This window comes from Erythrolamprus reginae, chromosome 7 (genome assembly GCF_031021105.1).
Source record: "Erythrolamprus reginae isolate rEryReg1 chromosome 7, rEryReg1.hap1, whole genome shotgun sequence".
NCBI lineage: Eukaryota > Metazoa > Chordata > Lepidosauria > Squamata > Dipsadidae > Erythrolamprus > Erythrolamprus reginae.
The window spans coordinates 20,474,199-20,490,888 of record NC_091956.1 but is presented as its reverse complement, the minus strand read 5'-3'; positions in this window follow the sequence as shown (position 1 = coordinate 20,490,888).

The window sequence follows — 16,690 nt, the reverse complement described above, 5'->3', positions numbered from 1 at the left end:
CAATTTTGCTATCATTGTGTTCAGAAATATTCATATTAGTATACTAGCAAAAAAAGTATTCAAAAAGACCATTCCAGGAGCTGGAACCAACCTTTTTATACTCCAGGTCTAAAAGGACAATCACCCTTAGAATGAACCCTTCAAATGAGACAAAGTCATCAAATTTCAACTTTCAGATATGCAGGGAAATTTTTCTACAGGGTCTCAAACTTCATTTTGGACCCGAAGGGAACACCAGGGTTAAAAATATGGCTGCACTTATGCTCTTACGCTCTTGTAAGAAAGTATTCTTACAAAACTGCAACCTTCTTTTCTCTATGGTGGGTGGAGCTAACTTCCAAGGATGGGAAGAAACCACTCTTTTTCCAATCAGGATTGAATCTGAGTTTTTAAATTTCACCCCTCTGCCTGCTTTCCCCCTCTTTAGATTCAGTCCTTGGCTTTAAAGGACACGCGCATTAGAAACATAGAAACATAGAAGACTGACGGCAGAAAAAGACCTCATGGTGCATCTAGTTTGCCCTTATACTGCCCTGCATTTTATCTTACAATGGATATCTGTTTATCCCAGGCAGTTGCTGTGGATTTACCAACCACATCTGCTGGAGGTTTGTTCCAAGCATCTACTACTCTTTCCATAAAATAATATTTTCTCATGTGGCTTCTGATCTTTCCCCCAACTAACCTCAGATTGTGCCCCCTAGTTCCTGTGTTCACTTTCCTATTAAAAACACCTCCCGCCTGAACCTTATTTAACCCTTTATCATATTTAAATGTTACGATTGTGTCCCCCCTTTCCCTTCCATCCTCCAGACTATACAGATTGAGTTCATTAAGTCTTTCCTGATAAATTTTATGCTTAAGACCTTCCACCATTTTTGTAGCCCGTCTTCGGACCCGCTCAATTGTATCAATCTCTTTTTGTAGGTGAGATCTCCAGAACTGAACATTAGTTCATCTCCTTGGATTCTATTCATGGGGATCTTTGTGGAAACCAATTGTCTGCTTCATCGCACAAATCCTCCCCAGCCGGTAGCCATTGCCTGGGTTGAGGGCAGCTACGGGCTTTGGTCCAGATGAAAACTGTGCCTCCAGTCAAGGAGAAATCACCCCGAGCCTGTGCTCACTTCCTGGCTGTTGAGGCAACTGTAAGTCAGCCAGTTCCATGGGGCTTTGAGCACTGGAGCTGGAAGTTCACATGTCACACCACTTCATGGTGCTTTACATCTCTCTCTAAGTGGTTTACAGAGTCATCATATTTCCATCTAACAATTTGGGTCCACATTTTACCCACCTCAAAAGGATAGAAATCTGAATCAACCTTGAGCCTGGTGAGATTTGAACTGGCAAATTGCAGGCAGCCAGCAGGCAGCAGAAGTAGCCTGCAGTACTGCACTTTAACCACTGTGCTACCTTGGCTCATCGTGCTTTACAGCAGTCTCTAAGTAATTTAATGTTGAGCTTCATTATGGTTGTAACTTAAGGACAACCTGTAGTTAACTTATAACGACATTTTGCAAAATATTATATGACTTTGCACTGAGCAATAGGGAGACAAATAATATTTTAGGCAGTACCAACAGGGGACCAAACATTTCCTATTCTCCCAAATGGCATTTTATGCTTCTGTAATTCATACTGGGATATGTTCTCATGTTTGCAATTATTTAAATGTCAAGATCACCTGCAAATAATTGCTTGAGGGTTTTTTTTCATAAACAGATTATGAATTTGTTTCTTTTGTTCAATTGATTCCCAGGATCTAAGGGGGGAATCCCCTTGCTTTACTGTCTGAATTATTTATATGTTATAAATGTTGTGCATGTGTACAAAGAATTAATAGGCCTAAATACAATAGAATGCATCTACACAGTGGCTCAGTAGCTAAGACATTGAGCTTGTTGATCAGAAGGTCAGCAGTTCAGCGGTTCAAATCCCTAATGCCGCATAACTAGGGATTACTCTCGCTAATTGTCCCAGCTTCTGCCAACCTAGAAGTTCGAAAGCACATAAAAATGCAAATAGAAAAATAGGGATCACTTTTGGTGAGAAGGTAACAGTGGCCTTCATGACCATGGAGACATCTTCAGACAGTGCTTAGAAATGGAGATAAGTAGCACCCCTAGACACTGTTCCCCGAAAGCTGCGTGCGCGTGCCCCCCAAAATACACCCCCGCACGGCCTTTTTCACGGCCGCGGGCTCCCCATCCCCATGCCAGCCGTGGGGGGGGGGAAGGCGCCGGCAGCAGAAGGGAAGGGAGCTGCGGCCGCCCCTGCCTCCCCACAGTTCCTCCGGCCCCTCGGCCTTTCGGCGCTGCCCCCTGCCCGCCCCCTCTGCTCCTCCGCCGCCTCCTGCCTTTCGGCGCGGCTCCTCCCGCACCCGGAACACACACCCTGCCCGTCTCACCTTTGCCGAGAGCACTTTCATCCCAGGCTCTCGGCAAGGGGATTGCAGGAGAGGCGGAGCAGGCATTCTCTCAGAGGAGGTCGGCGAAGGTGATATTCAATGTTGGGGGTGCGCGAGCAGTTGCGCACGCTCCCTATCTCCCTGCTAGCCCGCTCGGAATATGCAAAATAAGAAAAGCCTTCGCCGGCGAAGGCTTTTCTTATTTTGAATGTTCCGGGGGGCTAGCAGGGGGATTTGGAGCACGCGCAAACACCCGCGCCCCCCGACATTGAATATCACCTTCGCCGGCCTCCGCTGAGAAGAACGGAGAGAGAACGAGAGATAGTGAGCGCAACAGACAGCAAGATAGAAAGTGAGAAAGAGAGAGAGAGAAAGGGGGGAGAGAAAGAGATAGCAAGAGAGAGAGAACAAGAGAGAGAAAAAGTGTGAGAAAGAAAACAAGAGAGAAAGAGTGAGTGTGAGAGAGAGAAAACGAGAGGGAAAGTGAGAGAAAGAGGGGGGGAGAGAGGGAAAGAGAGAGAAAGCAAGAGAGAGATGAGAGGAAGGAAGAGAGAGAGAGAAGAGTGGAAGGAAGAGATAGAGCGAAATGATAGAAAAAAGGGGATAAAAGAGAAATGAGAAAATGATTGAGGCAGAGAATGACAGGAAAGAGAGAAAAACACAGAGAGAAGTGACTCTTGATTTAAAGCATATGGTAAAAGCACTTCAATAATAACAGGAAAAAAAACCCAGCCCTCACCTGTTTTTATTAATAGTTATGTTTTTGGTTTTGCTGGTTGATTTAGTTTTAATAGTAATGGATTTTGGTTTTTTTAAATTATTAATTTCTTTTAATAAAAAAGAAGGGATTTTTTTCTTGTTTGTTTGTTTATTTATTTATTTATTTATTTATTTATTTATTTATTTATTTATTTATTTATTTATTTATTATTCTATGCCGCCCAGTCCCAAAGGGACTGTCGCTCAGACACTATACTTTTCCGCCCACACCGAAAAAAAATTAGAGGGTACATTGCCCCTAGAGTCAGAAATGACTAACACACATGGGCAGGGGAACCTTTACCTTTATCAATGTTTGCAAGCATGGATGTGTGATGACCCAGGACATGGTACAAAGATCACACAAACAGTTGGCAGAGCAAAGTTCCCCAAACATTCCATGTTCCTGGCAAGTCTTGAGCAGAATGATAACAAAACCCCAAACAATTTGTCCAGCTCAACTCTGTCTGCACCAAGGCAGCTCAGCAATAAATCGAAGATATTTGGCAAATCAAGGAGTTCAAGGAACAAGCCGAGGTGGCGCAACAGGTAGAGTGCAGTACTTCAGGCCACTAAAGGTCAGCGGTTCAAATCTCATCACCGGCTCAAGGTTGACTCAGCCTTCCATCCTTCCGAGGTGGGTAAAATGAGGACACGGATTGTGGGGGCAATGTGCTGTCCCCAGAGAAAGAGATAGTTGGACTCCCCAACTCTGGGTGTGGCATCTACATGCTAGCTGGCTTAGTGAGTGAAGACAAAGGCCCACTGAAATGTTCTCTCTAATTATCCCTCATCCCGAGTCAGAGCCAATAGGAATACACAAATGTGGTCACATGTAAAACTACATTACCCAGAGTGCAACTTCACTACATTTCCCCTAATGCAATATCTTAAAGAAACATGCCTCAATAGAGTCCAACTATCTCTGTCTCTGGGGACAGCACAGGCAATATGCTGGTTCTGTTAAAAAGTGCTATTGCTAACATGTTGTAAGCCGCCCTGAGTCTAAGGAGAAAGGTGGCATAAAAAAAATCAATCAATCAATCAATCAATCAATCAATCAAACAAACAAACAAACAAACAAACAAACAAACAAACGATCCAGGTAATTAGTTTAGAACACCAACAGGAATGCAAAGACTTTTGTCCAGTACAAACGTTGGCAGGCACACTTCAAAAATTCAGTGTTTGTTCCCAACAAATGTTGCTCTCCACAGCATCTCCTTAAGACTCATTCTCCTGATGTGCCTTGTGAAAATGGGTGGAGTGCTCTCCTCCCAAGTAGCCTGTTCAGTCTGCGCTGATCACGCCTACTCTCCACTCACCATGATCTGTAATCAGGATGGACTCCTCACCTGAGCTCTGTCCCTCATGTCCCTCTGCCTTTGTTCTTCCCTGCCTGCAGGCCTTCTTACTTGTGAAAAACATTGCCTGGACCGACTCTGCCCTTCCTCAATTTCCTCCAAGGTCAACAAAGCCACCCTCTCAATGTCTGGCATTTCTTCCTCCAGCTCATCTTCCCCCACAGATTCAGAGTCTGACAGGGGCATCACAGGGTGTGTGTTGTGCATGAATTGCGTTGAGGCCAAAGACTTAACATAGAAACATAGAAGACTGACGGCAGAAAAAGACCTCATGGTTCATCTAGTCTGCCCGTATACTATTTCCTGTATTTATCTTGGGATGGATATATGTTTATCCCAGGCATGTTTAAATTCAGTTACTGTGGATTTACCAACTGCTGGAAGTGTGTTCCAAGGATCTACTACTCTTTCAGTGAAATAATATTTTCTCACGTTGCTTTTCATCTTTCCCCCAACTAACTTCAGATTGTGTCCCCTTGTTCTTGTGTTCACTTTCCTATTAAAAACACTTCCCTCCTGAACCTTATTTAACCCTTTAACATATTTAAATGTTTTGATCATGTCCCCCCTTTTCCTTCTGTCCTCCAGACTATACAGATTGAGTTCATTAAGTCTTTCCTGATACGCTTTATGCTTAAGACCTTCCACCATTCTTGTAGCCCGTCTTTGGACCCGTTCAATTTTGTCAATATCTTTTTGTAGGTGAGGTCTCCAGAACTGAACACAGTATTCCAAATGTGGTCTCACCAGCGCTCTATATAAGGAGATCACAATCTCCCTCTTCCTGCTTGTTATACCTCTAGCTATGCAGCCAAGCACCCTACTTGCTTTCCCTACCACCTGACTGCACTGTTCACCCATTTTGAGACTGTCAGAAACCACTACCCCTAAATCCTTCTCTTCTGAAGTTTTTGCTAACACAGAACTGCCAATGCAATACTCAGATTGAGGATTCCTTTTCCCCAAGTGCATTATTTTACATTTGGAAACATTAAACTGCAGTTTCCATTGCTTTGACCATTTATCTAGTAAAGCTAAATCATTTACCATATTACAGACCCCTCCAGGAATATCAACCCTATTGCACACTTTAGAGTCATCGGCAAATAGGCAAACCTTCCCTACCAAACCTTCCCCTATGTCACTCACAAACATATTAAAAAGAATAGGACCCAGAACAGACCTGGGGTTATCTCTTACCTCCAGAAGAACACGTTAAACAAAGGAGAGACAACTGCTCCAAAATGAAAAACACAGTTGGCATTGTTTTAAACTAAGAAAAGCGAATGGCACTCTGACAATATGCCCTGTTTCTTGACATCCTCTTGGTAGATTACAAAGCAAATGAAGCAGTTCCATAGCTGGATGCTCTCGGAGAGCTGAGAGTAGATTGGCAGGGATTCGCTGTCAGTGATAGATGGAAACACTTAGAGATAGAAAAACTCTACAAGGTGTAGCTCGGAGCTTTTCAGGCAATGAGGAAGTTGAAATGATTATTGAAATGAGAGTGGCATTGGTAAATGACTTACAATGCTGCCAGTTTTCTGTTTGGCCTCTATCTTGTAATTCTCAGTTGCATTTAAAAAAAATAAATAAATAAGACCGATCTCCTAATGTCGTACTTCATTCACTGCAGGCAAAAGGAATGATTTCTGGTGGCTATCAGATTGGAACGGGAAAAGCATTCCTTTGGAGTTTTAGATTTTTCAGCTGGAAATTCATCTTGTGATTCGGTTTGGTGAAGGTGACACATAAGCAGAGGTAATTCCACTGATCTCCTGTTTACAACACAGTCCTTTCAGCAGTTCCAAAAATGTTCCGCGTCCATTGGCCACTCTGATTCGGGATTCATAAAACAGTGATGGCAAACTTTTTTTTTCTCGGGTGCCTAAAGAGTGCTCACATGCGTTATTAGATTAGATTAGATTAGATTTATTGGATTTATATGCCACCCCTCTCCGCAGACTCGAGGCGGCTCACAACAATAGTAAAAAACAGTACATAGTGACAAATCCAATGCCCACCAATCCAATTACAATTTTAAGTTGAGAAATTCATAAAACAATCCCAATATATATAAAAAACAAGCACACAATCAATCAGACAGCAAACAACATGGGCAAGGGGGAGATGATTTAGTTCCCCCATGCCTGACGGCAGAGGTGGGTTTTAAGGAGTTTACGAAAGGCAAGGAGGGTGGGGGCAATCCTAATCTCAGGGGGGAGCTGTTTCCAGAGGGTCGGAGCCACCACAGAGAAGGCTCTTCCCCTGGGTCCCGCCAGATGACATTGTTTAGTCGACGGGACCCGAAGAAGGCCGACTCTGTGGGACCTAACTGGTTGCTGGGATTCGTGCTACGCACGCATGTGCCCACACCCATAATGCAGTACCGCCATGTGCATGCACGTACAATCCCATAGCCTCTGCCTCACTGAAGCTTCCAGAGCCTGTTGATGGCAAAAAATGGACCCAACGGCCCAACTGGGCTGTTTTTCACCATTGCCAGGCTTCAGGAGGCTTTCCTGAAGCCTAGGGAAAGCGAAAATGACCTCCCACTGTCCTCTGGAAGGCTAAAAATCAGTTGGCCAGCACACTGGAGCTGGCATTGGGTAACACTATGTGTGCTCTCAAATATGGCTCCGTATTCCACTTGGGTTCACCATCAGGGTCCTAAATGAATAAATAAACCTCCTGTGGCTGCTCCGGCACTATGGAACCAACTACCCCCTGATGTTCGTATTGCTCCCACCCTGCTGGCCTTTTGTAAGGCCACAAAGACCAGGCTCTGCTAGCAGGCCTGGGAACCATGAATTGTACATCCTTCATGGCCAAACGGCATGAATGGTGTGTATGCATGCGATTATGTCTGTTTTTATAATAAATGTTGTTGTGAGCTGCCCCGAGACTTCGGAGAGGGGCGGCATACAAATCTAATAAATCTTAATAAATCTTAAATCTTAAGATGGGTTTTATCACGGGGTTTAGTTTTAGATATTATACTCGACTTCTTTTATTGCGTGCATCTTTTGTGTTTGTATTATTATTTTGGAAGCTGCACTGAGTCCTTCGGGATTGGGTGGCATAGAAGTCGAATAAATAAATAAATAAGTGGCCTCAAATGATTTTTAAGAGTGCTACATTATTTTTATTGTCCAAATTTAAAGTGACCAGATCATGAGTTAGGTAAGGCGGGGCACCATTGGTGGCAGCGTGGGGGGGGGGTGGGAGACGGACGACTGACAAAACTCAAAACGCTAAAAAAAGCTTGCCTGTTCTTCCTCGTGAAGACATAGCTGGTGGAGGGTGGTGGCTTTGACGCCGTCCACAGGGCCCCTTTCTTGTAGGTTTTGCTGGAGGGCTTGGAAGGTTGGAGGGAGACTGCAGCAGGAGTTGTGGGTCCTGCAGCATCAGGACAGGTTTGGCCCATCAGTTTGGGGTGCAGAGGTGGCTGGGATTGGCTTTCCGGCTTGCAGCAAGCCCAGCAGCAGGAGGGATGGGTGGGCGAGGGGTAATGCGGCGGTGGCGGCAGTGGGGTGCTGTGGAGCTGGAGCAAGCGAGCGCGCTTCTGCAAACTGGCTGCCCGAGAAAAGCGGGACATTTTAAAAACAACACGGGACACGGGAAAAATTCCTAAAAAGCAGGACTGTCCCACTAAAAGCGGGACATCTGGTCACCTTAATCAAATTGGAAAAGCCAATATGATTCCTTCATGGAGTGTAGATTTTCAACTGGAAATACCTGCTTACGATCAGGGGGGCCTTCAAAAATTTTAGCAAGAGGTTCTTTGCCCAGTTTCTGGGTGTGCATTGCCATGGTGATTATGGCCTAGTTGGTCTCCTGCACCGTGGTGCTCCTGAGGCTTTCCTCAAGCCTCCAGGAGGTAGGAAACAGCCTCCCCGGGCTCTGTAGGCCGTCTGGAGGCTGGAAACAGGCCCATTTCGGGGCCGTTTCCAGAAACATAAAACCATCCTCCTCCTGTTCCAGTCCATAGAACAATTGTCTTCCCTTAAACTAGTTATTGGTACCAGAAAGGTTGGGGATCACTGGAGTAGAAGACCTGCAAGGTGCTTTCCAACTATGTCCTCCAAGTTTTGTAGCCTCTTAAAGGAACATTAGCAGGATGTATGCTCTTCAGAGTAAAGGTGCTTTTTGCAATTGTCAATGCCGATGGTGTGGCTGGCTACTCCCTCCCTCCCTCCCCTCCCTTCCCTCCTTCTCTTTCTTTTCTCCCTGTCTCCTCCCTCTCTCCCTTTTTCCTTCCTTCTTTCCTCCTTCCCCTTCCCTCTTTCCTTTCTTCTTCCCTCCTTTTCTTCTTCCATCCCTCCTTTCCTTCCTTTTCTCTTGGTCTCCTCCCTTTCTGTCTTTTTCCTTCCTTCCTTCCTTCCTTCCTTCTTTCCTTCTTTTTTTCTTTCTTTCTTTCTTCCCTCCGAAGAACATAACCATTTCTTAATTGGAATAAGGAAATCCTCCTATTATTCCCAAAGCTTTCTCCCAAGCTCCTATTTCTCTCTCTCTTTTTTTATTCTGTATTTTATTCACACACACTCATTTCCAATATATAAGTATTAAGAGCTGGATAACTCTGGGAGTTGAAGTCTACAAATCTTACAAGGGCCATTGTTCCCCACTGGAGTCTAGGAAGTTGAATAATGGTTTTACCTTATGAAAAGAAGAGTCTTAGTACATGTTAGGACAATTTGTCTGGCTATGGGAGCCAGCAGAATCAAGGAAGTTTAACAACTTAACAGAGTTGGAATGGACCTTGTCCAATCCAACGACTCCAACAGGTAGTTAGTTTAATAAGGCAGCGACTACTGTCTAACCTTTTGTGTCAAAATCAAAGCATCTATCACAGCAGTCAACCGCTCTGCAATATTTTCTAGAAATGGAGAAAACTGCGAAATCTTCAAAGCTTTTTGTAAGCATGGCAGCTACCAAATTCAACCATTGAATCTGATAGAAGATGAATGTTAATATGCAAATGTGGTTTTAAAAAGTTTATTAACTTGCTGCTGGAAAGGACAGGGATCATAATGACGATATAGGTAAAAGAAAAGATACTGTAAGTTTTAACAAAATATGCTGTTTGGACAGAGTACAACTCCAAAGCTGATAAGTCAAATCTACTGATCATTTAGTTCCAACCTGTATTTGATTTCCGATTCAAGGTCTTCCCAGAAGCTTGAACTGGTCCATCAGACATGAAAGATTTTGATAAATATCACTAGATAATATTAAAGTCCATGAAATATAAAATAAATAAAATATAACCATGTTGCATTCAGTCGACATTGACGTTCTAATGAGTTCCAAAACACAGTGTCTTGACGTCACAGAATATATATATAAATAATATTATACATACATACATACATACATACATACATACATACATGTGTTTGTGTGTGTGTGTTTGTGTGTGTGACTGCAATATCTGTCTATATGTGCCATATGCATGAACATAAAACTGAGAAGGGAACAAGATAGATTCCTATTGCTCAGAATTTGAAATATTCCTTCCTTCCTTCCCTCCCTCCCTCCCACCCTCCTTCCTTCCTTCCTTCTCCCTTCCCTTCCCTCCCTCTCTTTCTTTTCTCCCTGTCTCTTGCCTCTCTCCCTTTCTCCTTCCTTATTTCCTCCTTCCTCCTTTCCTCCTTTTCTCCTTCCATCCCTTCCTTCCCTTTCTCCTTGTATCCTTCCTTTCTGTCTTTCTCCTTCTTTCTTTCCTTCTTTCCTCCCTCCGAAGAACATAACAATTTCTTAATTGGAATAAGGAAATCCTCCTCCCATTTACCTTGATATTTCCAAAGTTTTCTCCCAAGCTCCTATTTTTCTCTTATTTTTTTTAATTCTGTATTTTATTCACACACACTCATTTCCAATATATCAGTATTAAGAGCTGGATAATTAAAATCACCATCACTTTAATACCTACTTAGCTGTTTACAGAGTCATTCTTATGAAAGTAGTCTGAGTGATATATCCCAGGAACACCTTTTGCATAGATAATTTGAAGAATCTTAGAGATTTATTTTTTTACAGCCATCTCTGTAAGAAACAAAGCTTCTAGAGATTTTTTAAAAAATTTAATTTGATTGACTAGCCATCAGTGAGACCACAGCAGCTTTGTTAACAGAGTGAAACAAAATGCAACATTTCTCATATTCATTCAATATGTGTAAAGCTGTTGTCTCCCAAAGTTAAAGTTTGGAACATGTATGCAGGGTATATTTAGAAGCAGAAATGAAGGCATTGATGTTTTGATGGCTTTAAAATAGCTACAGTGGTACCTCTACCTAAGAACACTTCTCCTTCAAACTTTTCTAGATAAGAACCGGGTGTTCAAGATTTTTTCCCCTCTTCTCAAGAACCATTTTCTACTTACAAACCCGGGCCTCCGAAACTGCAAGCGGAAAAGGCAGGGAGAAGCCTCCGTGGGGCCTCTCTAGGAATCTCCTGGAAGAAAGCAGGGCCAGAAAAGGTGGGGAGAAGCCTCCGTGGGGCCTCTCTAGGAATCTCCTGGGAGGAAACAGGGCCTCTACCCTCCCTGCGGTTTCCCCAACCGCACGCATTATTTGCTTTTACATTGATTCCTATGGGAAAAACTGCTTCTTCTTACAAACTTTTCTACTTAAGAACCTGGTCACGGAACGAATTAAGTTCGTAAGTAGAGATATCACTGCATTTGGAAGCAGAACTGAAGTCATTAATGTTTCAGTGGCTTTAAAATAGCTACTTCCAGGAACTGTGTTTGTCTCTGTTAATGGTTTAGGGGTTGTCCGATGCTTTCATTTCTAAAGTCCATGGGTAGCTTTCACCAAAGCTCCTTTAAAATACCATTGCTGTGAACAGGAGCTGAAAAGCTAACATTTTAAGCTAATAACACCTCTGATGTTATATTGGTAACTGACATTTCCCTGGATTTCATTAAATTGTTTTCTGACAGCTGAATCTCAATTCAAACAGCATCAAGGCCTTCCTTCCAGCCATGGCAGAACTCAGAAACACTTCACACATTTAGATTCAAAACTACAGCTGGATGTACAAGTCAAAAGCAATAACAAAAATAGAAACATAGGTAAATACGCTTGGATATTTTTGTTTACTCTTTAGGGAAATGTACATTTCAGGATACACTTCCGTCCTTCCCCCATCCAGCAATTCTGAACTCAGAATAATGTTTCAATCTTTAAACTAAGCTGGGTTGGCTAACCAGTGGTTAGAGTGCAGCACTGCAGGCTACTTCACCTAACTGCTACCTGTAGTTCAGCAGTTCAAATCTCACTACCAGCTCAAGATTGACTCAGCCTTTCATGCTTCCGAGATGGGTAAAATGAGGATCCAGATTGTTTATTTATTTATTAGATTTGTATGCTGCCCCTCTCCGGAGACTTGGGGCGGCTCACAACAACAATAAAACAATGTCCAACAAATCTAATAATTTAAAAACACTAAAAAATCCTTATTAAAAGCAAACATACACACAAACATACCATGCATAAACTGTTTAGGCCTGGGCGAGATGTCTCAATTCCCCCATGCTTGACGGCAGAGTTTAAGGAGTTTATGACAGGCAAGGAGGGTGGGGGCAATTCTAATCTCCGGGGGGAGCTGGTTCCAGAGGGTCGGGGCCGCCACAGAGAAGTCTCTTCCCCTGGGTCCCACCAAATGACATTGTTTAGTCAACGGGACCCGGAGAAGGCAAACTCTGTGGGACCTAACCGGTCGCTGGGATTCGTGCGGCAGAAGGTGGTCCCAGAGATATTCTGGTCCAATGCCATGAAGGGCTTTATAGGTCATAACCAACACTTTGAACTGTGACCGGAAACTGACCGGCAACTAATGCAGACTGCGGAGTGTTGGTGTAACATGGGCATACCTAGGGAAGCCCATGATTGATCTCGCAGCTGCATTCTGCATGATCTGAAGTTTCCGAACACTTTTCAAAGGTAGCCCCATGTAGAGAGCATTACAGTGATCGAACCTCTAGTTGATGAGGGCATAAGTGACTGTGAGCAGTGAGTCCTGGTCCAGATAGGGACGCAACTGGTGCACCAGGTGAACCTGGGCAAATGTCCCCCTTGACACAGCTGAAAGATGGTTCTCCAATGTGAGGGCTGTAAAAGCATTATGAAGCAGTATATATGTCTAAATGTTGTTGCTATTGCTAAAGAATGTGTTAATTCTGTCAAAAGGAGTAGAAGCTATTTCAATAAGCAAGACATCAATGCAAAACTGCAAACAGTTCTTTGTCACGGCCAATGAAATTAGTCGGGAATTGGAGTATGGTACTTGTGGTTGGCTCTGGGCCAGCTCCTGCCCCAAGGACTGTGGGGGTGGATGTGGGTGAAAATCCAAATGTCACAGGCCTGTTTTGCAGCCTACAGCTTCGGGAAGTTTTTCTTCTATTTTTCTTTGGATAAAAAAAACTATTGTTGCCTTGTCCTGTGTGTGTGTCTGTTTTTGCTACTTTTACATTTAATTGAAGGCTCGTGCAAGGAGCCGGCAGAACAGTACTTAAAAGCAATAGCACTTAGATTTATATACCGCCCTCTTTTATCAGTTTACAGGGCCGCCATCTTGCCCCCAACAATCTAGGTCCTCATTTTACCCCCCTTGGAAAGATGGAAGACTGAGTAAACCTTGAGCAGGTGGGAATCGAACTGCCAAACTGCCAGGCTGCCAGAAATCAACAGAAAGTAGCCTGCAGGATTGCATTCTATGATTTTGCATATCACTGTAGGTGTCTCTGGAGATTCTCAGCCAACCCAGTCATGGTTGTCCCAAAGGAGCTTTTTTGAAAAGCAACTTTTTCCTTTGTTTTCCTTCTTGCTTCTTCAGTTCTGTCAGAATGCTGGAGGATGGAAGGATTTATATTCCTCTCAGTCCTCTGGAGGTTGAGACTCTTTCTGAGAATCGTTGAAGCCACTTGGAGGTTTATTTATGACCCCATAAAGGTCACCTGAATAGTACAAATGGTTTTGGAGCTCGTCGAAACGTCGCCAGAAATTTCCAAAGCCTACATGGGAAGAAACCCGAATATATATATATATGAAGGGATTGGATACTGTAGCCTAGAGGTTAATTCCCTGCCTTACAAGGCAAAGGTTGCAGGTTCAAGTTCCAGTGAGGGTATGGCTAGCTGATGAGGCCAAAATAAGGCCGAAATAGATATATCCTAGTCCTTAATTTTCAAATTCAGCAAAAAACATGTTTTATATATATATATATATATATATATATATATATATATATATATATATATATATATATATATATATATATATATATATATATATATATGTCACATGTTTTTTTGCTGAATTTGAAAATATGTCACCTGTTTTTTTGCTGAATTTGAAAATTAAGGGAATGGTTGCAGGAATTGGGTATTTCTGATATGGTGAAAAGAAGAAGGTGATGTGATCAAAATCTTCAAATATTTAATGGGCTGTCACAAAGAAGAGGGGAGGTCAATCTATTTTCCAAAGCACAACAAGGCAGGTCAAGAAGCATGGATAAAAACTAATTAAGTAGAGAGGACAACTTCATTTCATCCATTTGTCTCTCTCCATTTCAACCAGCTGAACTATAAATCGACCTTCATAACTAGTGAATGAGGTCCTAATAAATGCAAATGAGTCCGTAGCCTATCATCAGTATTGTGAGGTCAGGAAGCAGTCTGACATCAGGGGTGAGGCACAGATTATGATTAAGCCCAAAGGTCACAGCATCTCTCAAAGCTACTCTAGAAAAGTGTCAATCCTTTGAACAGCCTTAATGTGTGAGTTATCTGAGGTCCCTGCCTTAGAGGATAATCAAGCTCTGCTGTGTTAATTTTGCTGGCTGAGATTCTGCTAAACTTCAACCTCAATTCCTTGCTAGCTGGGTATGCTGCAGACTCTCTTTTCTTTTTTATCTCTTCTACTCTCAGAGGTGGGGAAGTCTTACATGCAATTCTTTATTTATTTTATTTTATTTTTATTTGTCAAGCATATATAAGATTACAGAGAAGGCAAAAACATGATTGTGAATACATGAATATATAAACATGGTTATTATTCTGCCGGCGTGTCCCAACTGCCCGTAATTACAGGGTAATTAGTCCAAAAAGACACACACCACACGATAGAAGGAAAACCAAAAATCTTTATCAACAGAAAAGCAGAAAAATCTCTCTTTTTAAATGTCAAAGGGATTTTCTGGTACACACAAGGCACAGGTTAAATGCAATCCAATTTCTCACCCAGTAACTGGGAAATTGAGTCCAGTTCCAAAGTCCAGAAAGTCCACACACAGTCTTGAACAGGGAAACAGCAAAACCACAATCTTGACGAAACTATGAATCAGATAAACTTCCACAAGGCTAAACCAGCACGCTGCTCTTTTTATCTATAGCACTAATTACAGCAGCCCCACCCAACCACACTTATCTCCTGTAATAATCCTTCAATTATTCTCTCCTATGCATCATTCTACGCATGCATAGGTCCATCATAAGTTCTTGTTCAGAATCCAGGGATGATAAGGATTATTGATCTCCTCCTGGGTTGTCTGCCAAACTCCCCTCTTCCCTGCTACTCACACCTCCTTTGTCAGAGAAGCCTTCGTCGGGAGATTCTATCAGGAGCAAAACAGGCCTGTGGCATGTGGATGTTTCCCCCACATCCACCTCCACATTCCTTGGGGCAGGAGCTGGGCCAGAGCCAACCACAACAGTTATGAATACATGAGATGCTTACGAATACATGGGGACATTAGGGCAGGGATGGTAGGCATGTCGGTGCACTTATGCATGCCACTTAAAGACCTCTTAGGAGGTCAAGAGTTGATAGTTTAAAGATTAAAGTTTTGGGGGTTTGGGAAGAAACCACAGAGTCATTTAGTGCATTCCAAGCATTGCCCACTTTGTTGCTGAAATCATATTTTCTGCGATCAAGTTTGGAGTGGTTTACCTTGAATTTATATCTATTGTGTGCTTATGTATTGTTGTGGTTAAAGCTGAGGTAGTCATTGACAAGTACACAGTAATGGGGTGCTGCCCCCATGTAGGGGAGACCAGGGGTGGGCTACTGCCTGGATGGGGGGAATGCAATGGGGTAATTAAAATGGAGCGCCACCCCAGAGTACCCAATTTGCACTGAAAGATGCTGAAAGAAAATGCATAAACCACATCCACAGTATGGTAGTAAAAATTTTGGTAGCCCTTCACTGGGGAGGATGCAGTGGGGGCAGTAGGTTTATGCACTATTTATTGAATACTTAATAGTTTTTTATTCTCCTTCCTTCTCTAAAACCTTAGTATGATCCTTAATTACTTTTAAAATAGGAAATAATTAAATAGTATGTTTTACCCATAAATGCTTTCAATCATTTTAATTGTTATATAGAATCGAACTTTTACAGCAATTAAAGAAAATTGAACTACTTGTCTAATCTGTTACCATACTGAACCTTGTGGGTTCAGTACAAAATCTTAAAATGTCACTGTGCTCCTCGACAATAATGCTTTCTATCATTTGTCTTCTTTGTGGCTATTCAAATAATGTGACTTAATCAACTTTAAAAAAAAATCCAAGCACCTATTTGAAAACTTATCTTGGTCGGTAAGCCACTCCCACCCAGTCACATGACCTTTGAGCCACTCTGGTCATATGTTTGTCAAGCCACTCCCACCTGGTCACATGGCTGGCAAGCCACTCCTACTTGGTCACATGACCACCAAGCCACACCACAAAATAAGCTATGCCCACAGTGTGGCAGTAAAAATGTTGGCAGCCCATCACTGCAGGTAGGGTAAATGATTTAGCTTTACTAGATAAATGGTCAAAGCAATGGAAACTGCAGTTTAATGTTTCCAAATGTAAAATAATGCACTTGGGGAAAAGGTATCCTCAATCTGAGTATTGTGTTGGCAGTTCTGTGTTAGCAAAAACTTCAGAAGAGAAGGATTTTGGGGTAGTGATTTCTGACAGTCTCAAAATGGGTGAACAGTGCAGTCAGGCGGTAGGGAAAGCAAGTAGGATGCTTGGCTGCATAGCTAGAGGTATAACAAGCAGGAAGAGGGAGATTGTGATCCCGCTATATAGAGTGCTGGTGAGACCATATTTGGAATACTGTGTTCAGTTCTGGAGACCTCACCTACAAAAAGATATTGACA